At 39.6% G+C, this 14,235-nt stretch overlaps 1 long non-coding RNA gene across 1 annotated transcript in view; it reads right to left on the reverse strand.

Annotated features, from left to right (window-relative positions):
• LOC132686500 (uncharacterized) overlaps nt 1-12,262 on the reverse strand; it is a 144,514-nt gene extending 132,252 nt beyond the window's left edge. Inside the window, exons 1-2 of the long non-coding RNA XR_013553018.2 lie at nt 11,299-12,262; nt 10,394-10,431 (exon numbers count right to left, since the gene is read on the reverse strand). This is a non-coding gene — a long non-coding RNA (uncharacterized LOC132686500). The remainder of the gene's footprint in view (nt 1-10,393; nt 10,432-11,298) is intronic.
• Between the last annotated feature and the right edge of the window lie 1,973 nt (nt 12,263-14,235).

The following is a 14,235-nucleotide window of genomic DNA, read 5'->3' on the forward strand; positions in this document are numbered from 1 at the left end:
AAATATTGAGCACTACATCCCACATCTAACCAATAGTGTTGCCAATTTAGTGGAAAATTTTAGCTTTCCAATTTTGCTATGTAACTACCATTTCTTAGGCTTTAAGCAGGAAAAAAAAAAAAAAAAAAAGATGTAGGCCCTAATATGACTGTCAGAATATGAATCAGTGCACAACAGGTGCTGAAATGCTAAAACCTTAAGAAGAAATCTTGAATACACTGAATGTCTCCATGTGATTTTTTTAAACCACGCAATGCATTGTTCCTTCTATCCTATCTAAGCCACTGCTCTGATAAGATTCTTGCCATTATGACACAACTCAGCCAATGATCTGAAAGGCATGAAAATAATCCAAATGTCCATATAAAGGAAGCGCTTATAACACTTTTAGATTGGAAGTCATTTTCACAAACTTGGATCCACACCCTGTAACATTCCTGAAGACTGCTGTTTTCTGAAAAGGACCATTTATGCCAGTTGAGAAGAATATTTCATTTACAGACACAGCTTAAAAAAATGTGAGCCAAAATTCTTGTTTATGATTATTTACAAAGTTATTTTACCTGTGTGCAGTAAATATGCAGTATATATAAGGAAGATGAACTTATTTGATAGTCACTACAGTTCTTTAACATTACAAAGTCGACAATGGAGTAACTGATCATTAAAATTGTCTGTTTAGAAAAAGTGAACAGACCTATGCCTTAAAAAAAAAAAAAAAAAAACCTTAAATACATTCTAGGGATCTCTCCCAGGTTACAATTATGTATCCTTATCTACTTAATTCATTCTTTGCTAATTTGTAATGTAACCATCTAAATAGGTTGCAAGCCTTTAGACCACACTAAGCAGGTCAGCTTCCAAGGCAAGATGGGTTCAACAGCACGTCTCCCTAGAAGGCCTCCCACCAGAAGATTAAACCAAGCTGCTCCAGCTCCTAGCTTCTCTTAGAAGTCACCTGTGGAAACAATCTAGAGGCTCCTGATTCTTCCATTTTTAAACTTTACTTTAGAGAGGGACAGGAGAGAGGCAGAGGAGAGAGAGAGAATCTTAAGCAGGCTCCACCCTTAGCACACAGGCCAATCCCACAACCCTGGGATCATCACCTGAGCGGAAAGCAAGAGTCAGGCACTCAACCGACTGGGACACCCAGGTGACCCTTCCATCTCTATAAAAACAGGGCTTCCAAGTAAAAGCTTGCACACTTGAACTAAGTTTCCAAATCCAATATGGGTTCATAAGCACTCACACGGTGTACTCAAATGCTCGATCAGCTTTGCTGCCTTCACTTCATTCACCCTTTGTCTCCTCTCACCCCGCCTCCAATTCACCACCACAGGCTGCATTACGGTAATTAGAGAGAGAAATCCAATGTGTGACCCTAAAAACTTGTCCCCTACCTCCCTTACCAGAATGGCTTACCAGAACCATTTTGCCACTTAACCAGGATGACCTGAGTCACATTTCTGAAGTTAGATTTTTCATTTGAGAAAATTCAAAGATAAATCGACAGTAGAATCCTATATAAAACATTCAGTCATCAAACCTCCGTTAAATGCTCGACAGATGAAGGTATTTTAAAGTCACTCTATTTCCCTTTCTTTACTAAAAAATGTTACATTGTTGATGCCTATTGTTAAATAAGATACCGAACTTATTTTTGACATTAAAACATTTCCTGAAAAATGTTCCTTTTCAGGCAAGTTTAGATAACTTAAATATCTTTTGAAAGGATTAATGTGCTTATATTCACATCAGCATAATATAGAGAGAGAAATACTAAAGTATCTGTGCTAAGCTTGAGAAAATTATTTTCTCACAATAGTTTATATATAATGAGGTGGGTGAGAAAGAGGATTTGAAATGTGTAACTAGAAATTATAAGCTTGTTAGAATAATTTTTGTATACTTCTCACCAATAGAACTAGATTGAATTACAGTGTGAGGAGTTTTGAACAAAATTTCCACTTCTGAGTAGGAAGTACAAAACACATCTATTCACAATTACTCCATATATAAATGTTTGAAAAAATTTCTAAAATAGTGTTCAGCTTATCTAAAATTTCACACTGAACTCACATAAATTCTAGGATTTAAGATTATGTCTGTCTCCCACAGGGCATCAAAATAATTCATCGAGTAAGAGCATAATTTCCACCTTAAACCTTTAAAGAAAGAGCTCTAAAATGGATAAATTGCAAGTGACAGAAACCCTATCCCTAAACACCAGATTATTTTAAAAGAAATTTGTTCACTATGTACTTAACAAGTGCAAGAGTGGGTCAGTCTAGAGGTCCGTATGCTGGGAAACACGTCTCCCACCTCTCCGCTGGTGTCCACTACAATTAAGTGGACCTTCCCAACAAGGTGAGAATAAGATTAATGACAACTGCAAGCTCACAGATCACCAGTTCAGCAAGCCCAGCAGAAAGAGCACACTTTTTCCCCGATACTGCCAAAAGATCGAGGTTGAACGGACTTAGGCCTGGAGTTGTAGGCAGATCTGTCCCACCCAGGCCACGTGGACCAGGGGCAAGCCAGGTATCATCTTCCAAAGACAAATCAGGCCCTGCTTCCACCCAATAGACACAAAAGCCCATTTCCCCCTCCATGAAGCCCTTCAAGAATATGGACTACTCACCCATCACAGAGCGTCTCCTGAAGCTGGCAATCCCCGACCGCCTCATCTGGCTCACCGTGACTCTTCTCTACGCCTTCCAGAAGGCCAAGGCCGAGCTCAGACTACCAACAAGGAGTTCCAGCCGCAGGAACGGTGGGACTCCCAGCCTATCACCTGCATCTGGCAGAACTGCACTGTCCGCGTGCACACTAGCGCTACTAAGCACATCGGACACCTCCCAAGCCCAGGCTCCAAGGCGGCAGCGAATGCGTGGCATGACTGGGGTGCTCCCGGCCTCTGCGGTCTTTTACCAGTACCTGGTGAGCATCCCTCTGCGCATGTTCCACCTCTAGGCCTTCCTGGTCGGGGATGCTGAGCTGGGGCTACGACTGCATTCCGGTCACGTGGCTGACGCTCACCCTGCGCAGCCGCAGCATTGACGTGCTCGCGCACGGCCAAGACCACTGCGGGCTCACTACGATGTAGCCCTGCCCTCCCCTCTGCTACCTGGTCCCACTTCACTGCGGGCCCTCTGGGGACGGGACGGGCTGCCAGCTGCCCATCTCTGACCCCTAGGAGGCCTGTCTGCCTCTATGAGGGTCCCTGCTGCCCCTCCAGGGATGGCAGGCGGGGCACAGGCCAGCATCCGCAGAAGACAGCAGCACCCTGGGGAAATAGTGCTGATCCTGCCCAAGGGGCTCACAGTGGCAATAAAATGGTGGGGGTAGGGTGGGCATTCCTGCAATACCTTGACATCAAATAAATAACATGAGAAGCCTTAAAGGAATAAAGCCCATCTCCTGCATCTACCAAGACAAAGAAAAGAAGCGTCATTCAGCCACACAGCAGAACAGAGAAGCCTGTTTTACAGAAAAATACGAACCTCGTCTTCTGGTATCTCCACATAATGCAAGGATATAAGGTTCTCACATCTAGAAATTCAAATCTGAATAACCCAGCCACAAGACTTAATTCTGGTAAGAAATTATCTGTAGATTTCAACTGGGTATTAATTATAAATTATAATTGCCTAAGGACATTTCTTCTCTGTTGCCTTTAGCTAGAAGTTATATTAACTTGTATTGTTATTTACTTCTGTACCTATTTTAGGACAAGCACTATGCTTGACCTATCATTTTTCCCTCATGGAATGCTGTCTAGTACAATATCATTTAGGCATTTATTATTTAATATTTATTGATGTGCCTTGGCATTTAACATTGTAAAAAAGATCTGGTTCTCTTTCAGTTTTCATCATTAGGCCCCATGAAGAAGAGAAACTGCATAGGGAAAGGAGCAAAGTTTGTGAGTGCAGGCATATCTGCATTTTTGAGAGTTCATTATTTAGATTTTCTACAGGAAAAAAAAATGATTTCTCTTCAACTTGCACGTTTGTTGCTTGAAAGTTTGTGGGCTGCTTACAACACAAATACAAAAACTGAATTTAAGAGAAATAATGCATTCTTACTTCTTGATAAGTCACTTTATAGCATTGGAACCAAAATGCAAATTGTAGTCATTTGCTATAAGTGGTTTCCATTAAGATAACAAAACTATAAAACATTGTGGGGTGTTTTTTTTGGTCAAATCTTTTTATAATTTATACCTAGCACTGGTAAGATACATTATTATTTAGCCCATTATTTGTACTAAGTGTTTTGCAGATGCTTCATTATGCTTTTCTAAAACTCATTATTACCATTTCCTCATTTGAATCAATTGAGACCTAACTTTCTCTGTTTAGGAGACTAAGTCTAAATCAAGGAGGTTGTGTGTAATTATTATAATTCACCTGTGATCATTGAGGTATGTTGAATGAGAATATATCACAAATTCTAATGATCAAAAAACCATATTACAAGTCAAAAAAGTCAAAAAGCTAATAAATCTATACTCTTAAAACAGGTTGGACTTTTCACGCCACTTTGAAGATAAGACCACATTCCTGCCTGTCATGTTGATAAGCAATATTAACATCAACTCAAGTGACCACATTTATTTAGAGCCTGAGAAAGGACACCCTTCCAGAATTTGCTCCAACAGCAGCTTGAAACCTTACCATTCTCCAATGGTAAGGAGAATTAGTCCTTCAATTCAAGACTTTGTGGGGGAGGGGAGAGGGTAGACAAACACTCCAGGAACAGTTGAAAGAAGCAACTAAAAAGGGAGTTGAGGCCACACCAAGTACTTCATACCTTCCCTTAGATCAACCCTCACTGCTCCTTCATTTATACCCATGCACAAAAGCAAGCACAAATAGCCAACGCTCAAGAACTGAAAGTAGTAGTCAGTAAAATAGATATCACTAGAACACTGACCAGCCACAATTCCCAGACCTCAGTCCAGGTTGGAAGAGGGAGTAGTGGCTAGCTGGGGGCTGGAGGGGTAAGAAGTGATTTCACTGTACCTGTGTTTGGATGCCTTTGAAGACTCATCATAAAATGGTAGACTTTCCCTGGGGGGGAAACAGCACATGAAAAATGGAATTAGCACCATGTTAAACTTTACTACACATTTTAACTTTCTTTCCAGTATGACACAGTAGTAAGAATTTAAATAGGTAGACACAGATAGAATCTTTAAAACAGTACCTTTTGAGTAGGTCCTAGAAAATTTTGAATTTGTTTCCTTCCCCTTAGCCAACAGTAGCACTTCTTTTTTTAAGAGAAATCATGTTTTTTTTTTAATTTACATCTTAGTTAGCATATAGAACAGTAGCCCTTATAGTCCTGTGCATTGTTCTGCACTAGAAAGCAGAGTTCTTGACAAATTCATTTAGATTAAAAATCTTATTTTCCCTATTTAACCAATGACTCTACATATGGTAAATAAATTTGATTATAATTCTTTAATTTTTTACTGTTTATTTTTTTTAGACAGTGAGAGACAGAAATGAGGGAGGAGCAGGGGAGAGGGGGGAGAGGGGGGAGAGGGGGGAGAGGGGGGAGAGGGGGGAGAGGGGGGAGAGGGGGGAGAGGGGGGAGAGGGGGGAGAGGGGGAGACACAGAATCTGAAGTAGGTTACAGGCTCTGAGCTGTCAGCATAGAGCCTGACATGGGGCTCAAACAGTGGAACCATGAGATCATGACCTGAGCTGAAATCAGACATTTAACCAACTGGGCCACCGAGGCGCCCCTGATTAGAATTCTAAGGGTCATGATCTGTGAATCACATTTTTAGGTTATTCCCAAAATTTTTTAAGCATGAGAGTTAAACACTCAAGTATACTTTTTAAAAGTCACCAGAAAATGCCCCCCCGGAACAGCTGGACGCCATGAAAAACCATGATCCATATTGTTCGTATGAAAATGAAACAGTACAATCTCCTGATTTGGCCTTCAATATTGAAGTAACATAGCCAATTACAGAGGAACATTCTGATAGGTATAGGAAAAGGAATCATTTATTCAGAAAGTTCTTTGGAGCACATTCTATTCCATATGGCTCTTCCAAGGAAATCCCAAATTTGAAGAGAGCAGCCCATTCATTTAGGTAGCTTCCAACATATTTTAAAAATTAATGTGTAAAGAAATGCCCTAGGAAGGCTTTTCATTTTTAAACCGAGTAACTTGCCTGTATTAGCTGCCACCAGAATACTCATAATAAAATCTGAAATTTACAATGTTCTAAGAACTCTACAAATGTGCATATTGTTTAAGTAGTTGTGACAGAAACCACATGATCTGCAAAGCCTTAAATATTAACTATCTGGCTTACCCCGCTGGGAAAGAAGTTTGCTAACCCAGGACCAAACGAAAGCTAATGATTTTTTTTTAACCTCTTCCCTGCTTCATTGCTTTGGTTAAATGTTGGTTTCTATTGTTGAGTAGTCAAAACTATCAGTATTTAAATTCTGCAGTTCGAATCTACTTAAGAATCAACAATCTCCCATCAGCTGTCATAAATTTATACTTTGCTGACAAAAATCTCTACACAGCCCCTTCTCATCTAGATCATACACCTGCTTTCTAGGTACTCCTATGATGCAGGTCTCATCTGACTTTTATAAAGTTTTTTTTTTAACGTTTATTTTATTTTTGAGACAGAGAGAGACAGAGCATGAACAGGGGAGGGGCAGAGAGAGAGGGAGACACAGAATCTGAAACAGGCTCCAGGCTCTGAGCTGTCAGCACAGAGCCCGACGCGGGGCTCGAACTCACGGACCGCGAGATCGTGACCTGGCTGAAGTCGGACGCTTAACCAACTGCGCCACCCAGGCGCCCCTCATCTGACTTTTATAAGGAAGATACAGGACCACCTTGGAGCTATAGCATCTGTTTCCAATTATCTAACAGCAAATGATTAGGCAATTAGACATTTTAAAGTCTATTTTTTTTTATCTATGTAGCTAGTAAACTCTAAATTTTGGTCCCTAATCTCACTTGTAGAGACCATGTTTTTTCCATGAAAGGTGGTGGTTTCTGGGCCAACATGCCCTTAGAAGGGGTTGGCACTAAAAGAATCCTTTTAAGGGACTGAGGTAGCACATTGGGAAGGAAAATGTGGACTAGCTATTTATAATCTATTTACCCCCTTCATCTGAACAATTGAAAAACTCCTACAGCCGCCTGCCTGTCCATCTTTCTATTTCTCTTTTTTTCCTTTTCCTTCTTTTCTCATCTCCTGGAGAAAAAAAAGTGGATCCAGATTATCAGAAAAGAAAAAACAATAGAGAATCATTAGTTCAGTTCCTTCTCTGCTTACACGCTGGCCCCAGCCCTGTCCTTAAAGCTAACACTGCCATGCATTTTGCTGTAAGATAAGTTACAAACTCAACATAAAAGTCACCAAAAAAACAAAAACAAAAACCAGCAAAATGTCCTAGAGATTTCAGCTACATGCATTATGTACTCACTAATTAACACAAAGCCTAAAGAGTAACCTATAGAAGCCATTAGGTCTAAACCAAAAGGAAATCATACTGTTTCAAACAGAAATGTTAATAAATATGGAAATCCTGACCTATAGCTCAAGGGTGTTGTCAGTATTCAAATTACAGTTTGAGTCAAGGCAGGAAGAAACAAGGTAAAAAAGAGGACAGCACAGAGATTAAGAGGATGCTAGAAGAACTATTGAAAATGTGGCACGATCTTCAGGAGGAATGACCTTTACCTCTGGCAATAAAGAAGTCTTTGGAGACTTTAGCTCAGATCCTTTCCACAGAGCAAAGGGAGCAGAAGGTGGATATTCACACCCATGGAAAATAGAAGTAGAAGCAGACTCTTCAGATCCAAAGGACAAAGATAAATAAAAGAGTAAAGCTTTAAAGCTTAAAAACCCAAGGCTCCTTCGTGTCCATGTTTCATACTTTCCTATCCCTCTGCAATACAGTAGCCCTAATTAAAAGCAGTAATTGAAAGAGGGACAGAGAGGAAGGGCGACCAGAGAAAAGAAAAGGAGAGTAGGCCACGGGGCAGGTAAAGAACATGAGCAAGAATGAGCTGGATACCCAGAGTCGAAGACAGAAAGCTGACTGGAAAACAGATGGGATTGGGAAACAAATTTAGTAGAAAAGCAGATTTGTGAAAAGAGGGAAAAACAGCACTGGGGAGGCAGGAACGGATGGAATGAAAAACAACAGAGAAGGACCTATGGAAAATCCCCAAAAGGAAGCAAGGAGGAGGAGGAAGTAAAAGCAAAAATAAAAGGAGAGAAGGGATTAACCCAAAAGCAGTTTAGGTTTGTTTACCAACTAGTATTACAAAAAACTAGTTGAAAATAACCCCAGAAATTTGAAACCACAGTGAAACTGTATGTTATTTTAAATTTTACCTCAAAAGAGAGTGATACGAATTTTAAGATCTTAGGCTCTGGATGGGAGAAGATTAGGATAAGGCTGAGATTTGAAGTACAGATTGTGTAAATTCCAGAGAGTTCAGGAAAAGAAACCTCTTTCAACATAACTGGCTATTCAAGGGCAGTTACAGGAAAAAGAATCATCAAATGTCGAGAATGGTGTTCTTTTAACATGCTCTAGGGTAGAACGCATCTTTACTAGTCAATCCACCTGCAGCAAGAAATGGAGAATAAAAAATTGCACTGTTACTGTGTGCCCAGCACAAAGTAAGGGCTCATTAAATATTTACTGATAGAATGAACTCATCTTTTTTATTATTACGGTGAAATAAATATCATGGGTTAAGGACATTTGAAATCCCAATTCAGAGTTGTAAGAGGCAACTAAATCTTTCTAAAACCGTAACAAGGTATGAGCCAAGGTATTGCTTAAAAGGGATCACCACTTGTTGAACTACTATGTGTAGAACAAGATTCTAAGCACTTTCTTATCTTATTTAATCTTCCCAGCACACCTGGAAGATGATGATTATTCTCTCCAATCAACAGTTTCAAAAACTAAGACTCAAGGAATTTTAGTGTATCACCCACTAGCCAATAAGGACTTTTGAGGACTGGAACTTGTGTGCCAGAAATAAATTACACAAAGCCAGGGGTTTTAGCCTATTTTGGTCCCTGTTGTTTCTTCCTAGATAAATGCCTGACACAAAGAAGAAACTAGACAAGTACTTATTGAACAAATACATAAGTGAATGAATGCCTATGTATGATCAGACAACTGATCATATGGCTAGGGGAAAAAAATACATAATCTTGCCAACTGGTCTCATTTTAAATTCATGATGGTTAACCTCCAAAGTGGACTCCTAGCCTTGACATAGAAATCCAAGTTCTTTCAGTCCCGTGTGTGTGTGTGTGTGTATATATATATATATATATATATATATATGTGAAAGTATTTAAAACTGTGAGTCAGGATGAGATCACTTCACGTAAGTGCAGGGAAAAAAAAAAAAAAGATCTAATGTTTAAAAGCCAGAGAGACCAGGAAAAAAAAATTGAAAATAATTTTAAGAGCAGCTAGTGTGGCAGGGCAAGACTTAAGAGAATGGTATCCCAGCAGCAAAGAGAAGGGAGTATTTCAAAAAGGGGATAATTAGTCAGTTTCTCTAAGAAACACATGTGCATGCAGGTTTCCTAGGGACTGCTCTCAGGATTAGCACCTGTAAGGAACTGGGAAACACAGGACAGTGCAGAGGGCTTGACTAACGTACAGGGAACTGGAAAGTTAGGATAGATAGTCCCCTACCCTCTTGAAGCAAGATGCCCGCATACACCTCTCATTGGATTCAGCTGGTCTCAAAATTACCTAATACCTCTCCTGCTTCACTTTCTATTATCTAGATTCACCTTACCCTGGGAGTAAATCCCAAATTCCCCTCCAGACGAATAATTAAAGTCTCAGTACAACCTGAACAGAGAAGTGCTAAATCTGCTGAGAAAGGGACTTCACAGAAAAGAGGGGCAGGACTTGGCAACACGTTTACTCTTCCATTTTCACTGTAAGTTTCCTCCAACACTGGGTTGTGTGTAGTCTACATCAGTGACATAGTGCTTGCCCTCTCACCTTGAGCATTTATGCCATCAGATGGCACCAACTATTTTACCTCCTAACAGCAGCTATAAACAGTCTCAGGGAGGCTTGCTCAGTCCTCGAGGATTTTGGCTTCTGGGTCCATACCATTCTTTCCAATACTATTTTGGTCCTAATTCTTAGAGAGTTCAATATCCACAAAGCTCATTTCAGTTGCAGGACCTCTCTTTCAAGGATCCTGTTGTCTACCCATCCACTCAGGTGTTCATACCTGAGAACTGAGCAATACCAAAAACTGAAACCGTAAGCTGTCTGTAACAACCAGAGAAACAGAACCACTAAAAATTTAACAAATAGAACAGAAATGGGAGCTGGTTACTCACCTTCGGTAAGGCTGTTATCTTCATGTCCAATGCTAGAACTGTCCACAGGGCAGGCAGTTAAAAAGGAAGAATATAAAAATGGAGAGAAAACAAATTAGAACCCACAAGGACAGATGGGAAGCCATTTCAGTCTCTCACCACTTCCAACCTTAAGTTGGGCACCTTGCTGCTGGAGATACTGAGGCCCTCCATGAAGGAGTGAGACACATACCTGACCCAAGGGATGGAGAAGCTGAAGGAGAATCCAGGGGGTGTTGTGGTGGCAGTCTAGCTGCTGCCCAAAGCAATGAGATGACCCAGCAAACAGGCAACAATGTACATGAGCTACAAAGCACACACCCTGTTTTTGAGCATAGAAACAAGATGACTGTTGCCTTGATCCCACCATCCCCCTAAATACAAACACGCCAGAAGGTAAGGTGGTTCAGCTGGACCAAATTGGCTCATTGAAAAACCACCATCCCCCCCCTCCCATAGTTTTAATTTAAACTAGGTACTCCCTGGAAACCAGCTGCTATCTTTCCAGCTCATTACCTCTAGAACTCTCCCAACAGTTCTTTGCTACCACTCTAAAGTGTCCCATAATCCAGCGATCCTTTTAAGGTGCCTCACAGTCACTATATCCTCATTTCCTCTGTACCCAGTTTATTATTGGTATCACCCCCTTGCATAAACCCATATCTCACCTTCCTCTCTCTTTTCATCATGCTCACCTGCTCAAACATCACACACACCGCACATACACACACAATTAAATCCAACTGTCCACTTGTTGCCTGAACCAGCACAGCTGGACTATTACTGCAAAAACAAAAAAAAACAAACAAAAAAAAAAAAACCAAAAAACAAACAAACAAAAAAAAACACATAACCATTCGAATAGACCTTACTTTGAGTTCACTCACCTCAGATGAAGTCCTCATGCTCTCCAGCAGCCCTACTATATTTCCCCAGGATACATAGATACACCATCTCAAACCCTCTCCATTTCGGGCTTCTCTTTAACCTTCAAACACAGCCTCCATCTTTCACACTCAGCTCATGATCTTGCTCCTATTTGTATCTGTTATCTACTGCTGCTTAATAAAACATACTGAAAGGTAGCAGCTTAAAACAGGAACAATGATTCAACTCACTGTTCTGTGACTTGGTAATTTGGGCTGTGTTTACTGTGTTCTCAGCTGGGTTCACTCGCAGGTGTGGGCCTCAACTGAGATGGCTGGGAAGGCAGAGGCAGCTGGGCGCCCCATCCACATGGATTTTCACTCTCTGTCATCATTTCTAGAATGAGAATGGAAGCTTCACGACTTCTCAAGGCCTAGGGTTGGAAGTGGAAAAATATCACTTCTGCTGCATTCTATGGGACAGAGCAAATCACAGGTCAAATTTAAAGAATTGTGGAAACAGACTTCACCTCTTGATGATAGGTCAGTCTGTGGCTATATTTAGAACCTATCAAATTGTTTTATTACCCATGAAAAGGACAATGGATCACAAATAAGGACAGAAAGCAAAAGAAATGCCATATCCATATTTTTCATTTTACCTATTTTATCAACATTCTCATATAAATACAGATTATCAAAATTTATTCAATATTTGTGCTTTGTGCTTTCTTAATTTAAATATTGATTGAATTAGGGGTGTCTGGGTGGCTCAGTCAGTTGAGTGTCCAACTTTGGCTCAGGTCATGATCTCACAGTTCGTGAGTTTGAGCCCCGCATCAGGCTCTGTGCTGACAGCTCAGAGCCTGGAGCCTGCTTTGGATTCTGTGTCTCCTTCTCTCTCTGCCCCTCCCCTGCTCATGCTCAGTCCCTCTCTCTCTGTAAAATAAATAAACATTTTTAAAAAATTTTAATAAATAAGTATTGATTGAATTGCACATTAAATGTTCTCTGATAGGGATCAGCACAGTATGGTCCACAGGCCAAATACAGACAGTGAATAAAACTTTTGTAAATAAAGTTTTATTGGAACATAGTCATGTTCATTCATTTATGTAAATCTATAACTGTGTTCATACTACGGCAAAGGAGTTGTGTAGTTGCAACAGGATAGTATGACCCATAAAGCCTAAAATATTTATCTGGCCTTTTACAGAATAAATTTGCCAATTCCTGCTTGATGGCATCATTTTTCCATCTCTGAGTAAGCCTATTGATTCTACAAATTCTAGCAGACATGATGTCCATTATTCAAATCCCAGTGGTCTATGCAAAAGAACTACCTCAACAGTGCCACACTTTATAGTCTCAACCTTTGTGTTCCAAGAAATTTCTTTGGTAGGCTTTTCAGATGCTGCCACATAAAATGAAATATTTATTCCATATAACAATAGAACCCAAAATCCCCTGCAAAGAACACTTAGTACAGCCACCTTTTCAAATAGCACTAACCCTAAGTAATGCATAAGATCGTCTTTTACTTCATCAAACCATTAATCAGACATAAAAGAGTAATACTTAGATATAGCTCTAAAGTATTATTGCTTCAAAATCATACGGGGAAGTTACTAACAGGCTGATTCTCAAGCCCCATCCCTCAGATACTACAATCCACTAGGTTTGAAGAATGGCCCAGGAACCTGCATTTTTAACAAGCACTACACTGATTTTGATGCTGGTGGTCTAGAGACCTCATTCTGAGAAACTCTAAACTAACTAGGGTGAGTAACCAGAAATAAATGAGGCTTAATTAATCATTGCTTTTACTTCTTTGTTTTCTAGGGGGAAAAAAATCAGTATCCCCATAGTTTACCAGGTAAATAATGTAATACATCATTTCCTTAGAATTTTTGCCAGGGTTGAATAGAAGGTGATTGTTAGGCAGTTTGGAATCTATTCCAAAAGTTACTTTGCTCATCCTCTTTATGGTCATCCTGATAATATTGATTATATCTATATTTTACCAGCATTTTAAAATTATCAGAACTATTGGACCTTTTTAGCATTTTGGAAGGCACTTCTCTATTCCCCCCTCTCTCCTTAGAACCTATTACAATACGGTTTGCTGAGATTTTTCCTTTAAAAAATGTAATGGAAAAAGAATTGAAATTAAAAAATTAGATGTGTCATCTGTGTATGCAGACTCAAAGCAAATTTCTCACTTGTAATATGAGGGGATCATACTGACTATGCTTTGCTATACCTCACATATTTGACAATGTGTGATTTTCTGCTCTTTACATTTATATCAACACTTTAAAGATGAATTTCAAGTGTTCACATCTATACTTATTTAGGGAATAAAAGTAGATTAAGAAAGTTCTCATATTGTCACAGATACTGTACTCTCTTTAGTAGGTACCTAAACAAAAAAATAGGAAACTGTACTTTAAATCGACACCCATTGGAGGAAATGGTATTCTTTTTTTCCCTTTAAATCCATGAATACATGGAAAGTTACATTTCATTACAATTTCAATTTTGTATGACTCTATCACTGGAATGCTGCTCGTGAAATGTAATGACAGTTTAGGCCATTGGTTCACCTATGAATAACTCAGATGTTTTAGCTGGGCGAATTCTCATTCCATGTTGACTATTTTGCTACTACCATAAATAATGTTCAGGCAGAGCTTTGTGGAGGAAAATGAAGAATTTTTTTGCAGTACTTTTGATAGTGTACACATGGAAATGCCCAAAATTGTTCTCCTTCTTTATTATTTCGCATTTATAGAGCACCTTCTATATGACTTAAAACCCATAAAAATTGAAGGCAATGAATTGATGCCTGAGAGAAATTTAATAGAATAGGACCCAGAATGAGGCATAGAAGAGAAACAATGCTCCTGTGATTATGACTTTATAAACAAATCCAATTGCTTTTTGCTGTGCAGGTTT

This window comes from Panthera onca, chromosome F1, assembly GCF_046562875.1.
Source record: "Panthera onca isolate mPanOnc1 chromosome F1, mPanOnc1 haplotype 2, whole genome shotgun sequence".
Classification (NCBI taxonomy): domain Eukaryota; kingdom Metazoa; phylum Chordata; class Mammalia; order Carnivora; family Felidae; genus Panthera; species Panthera onca.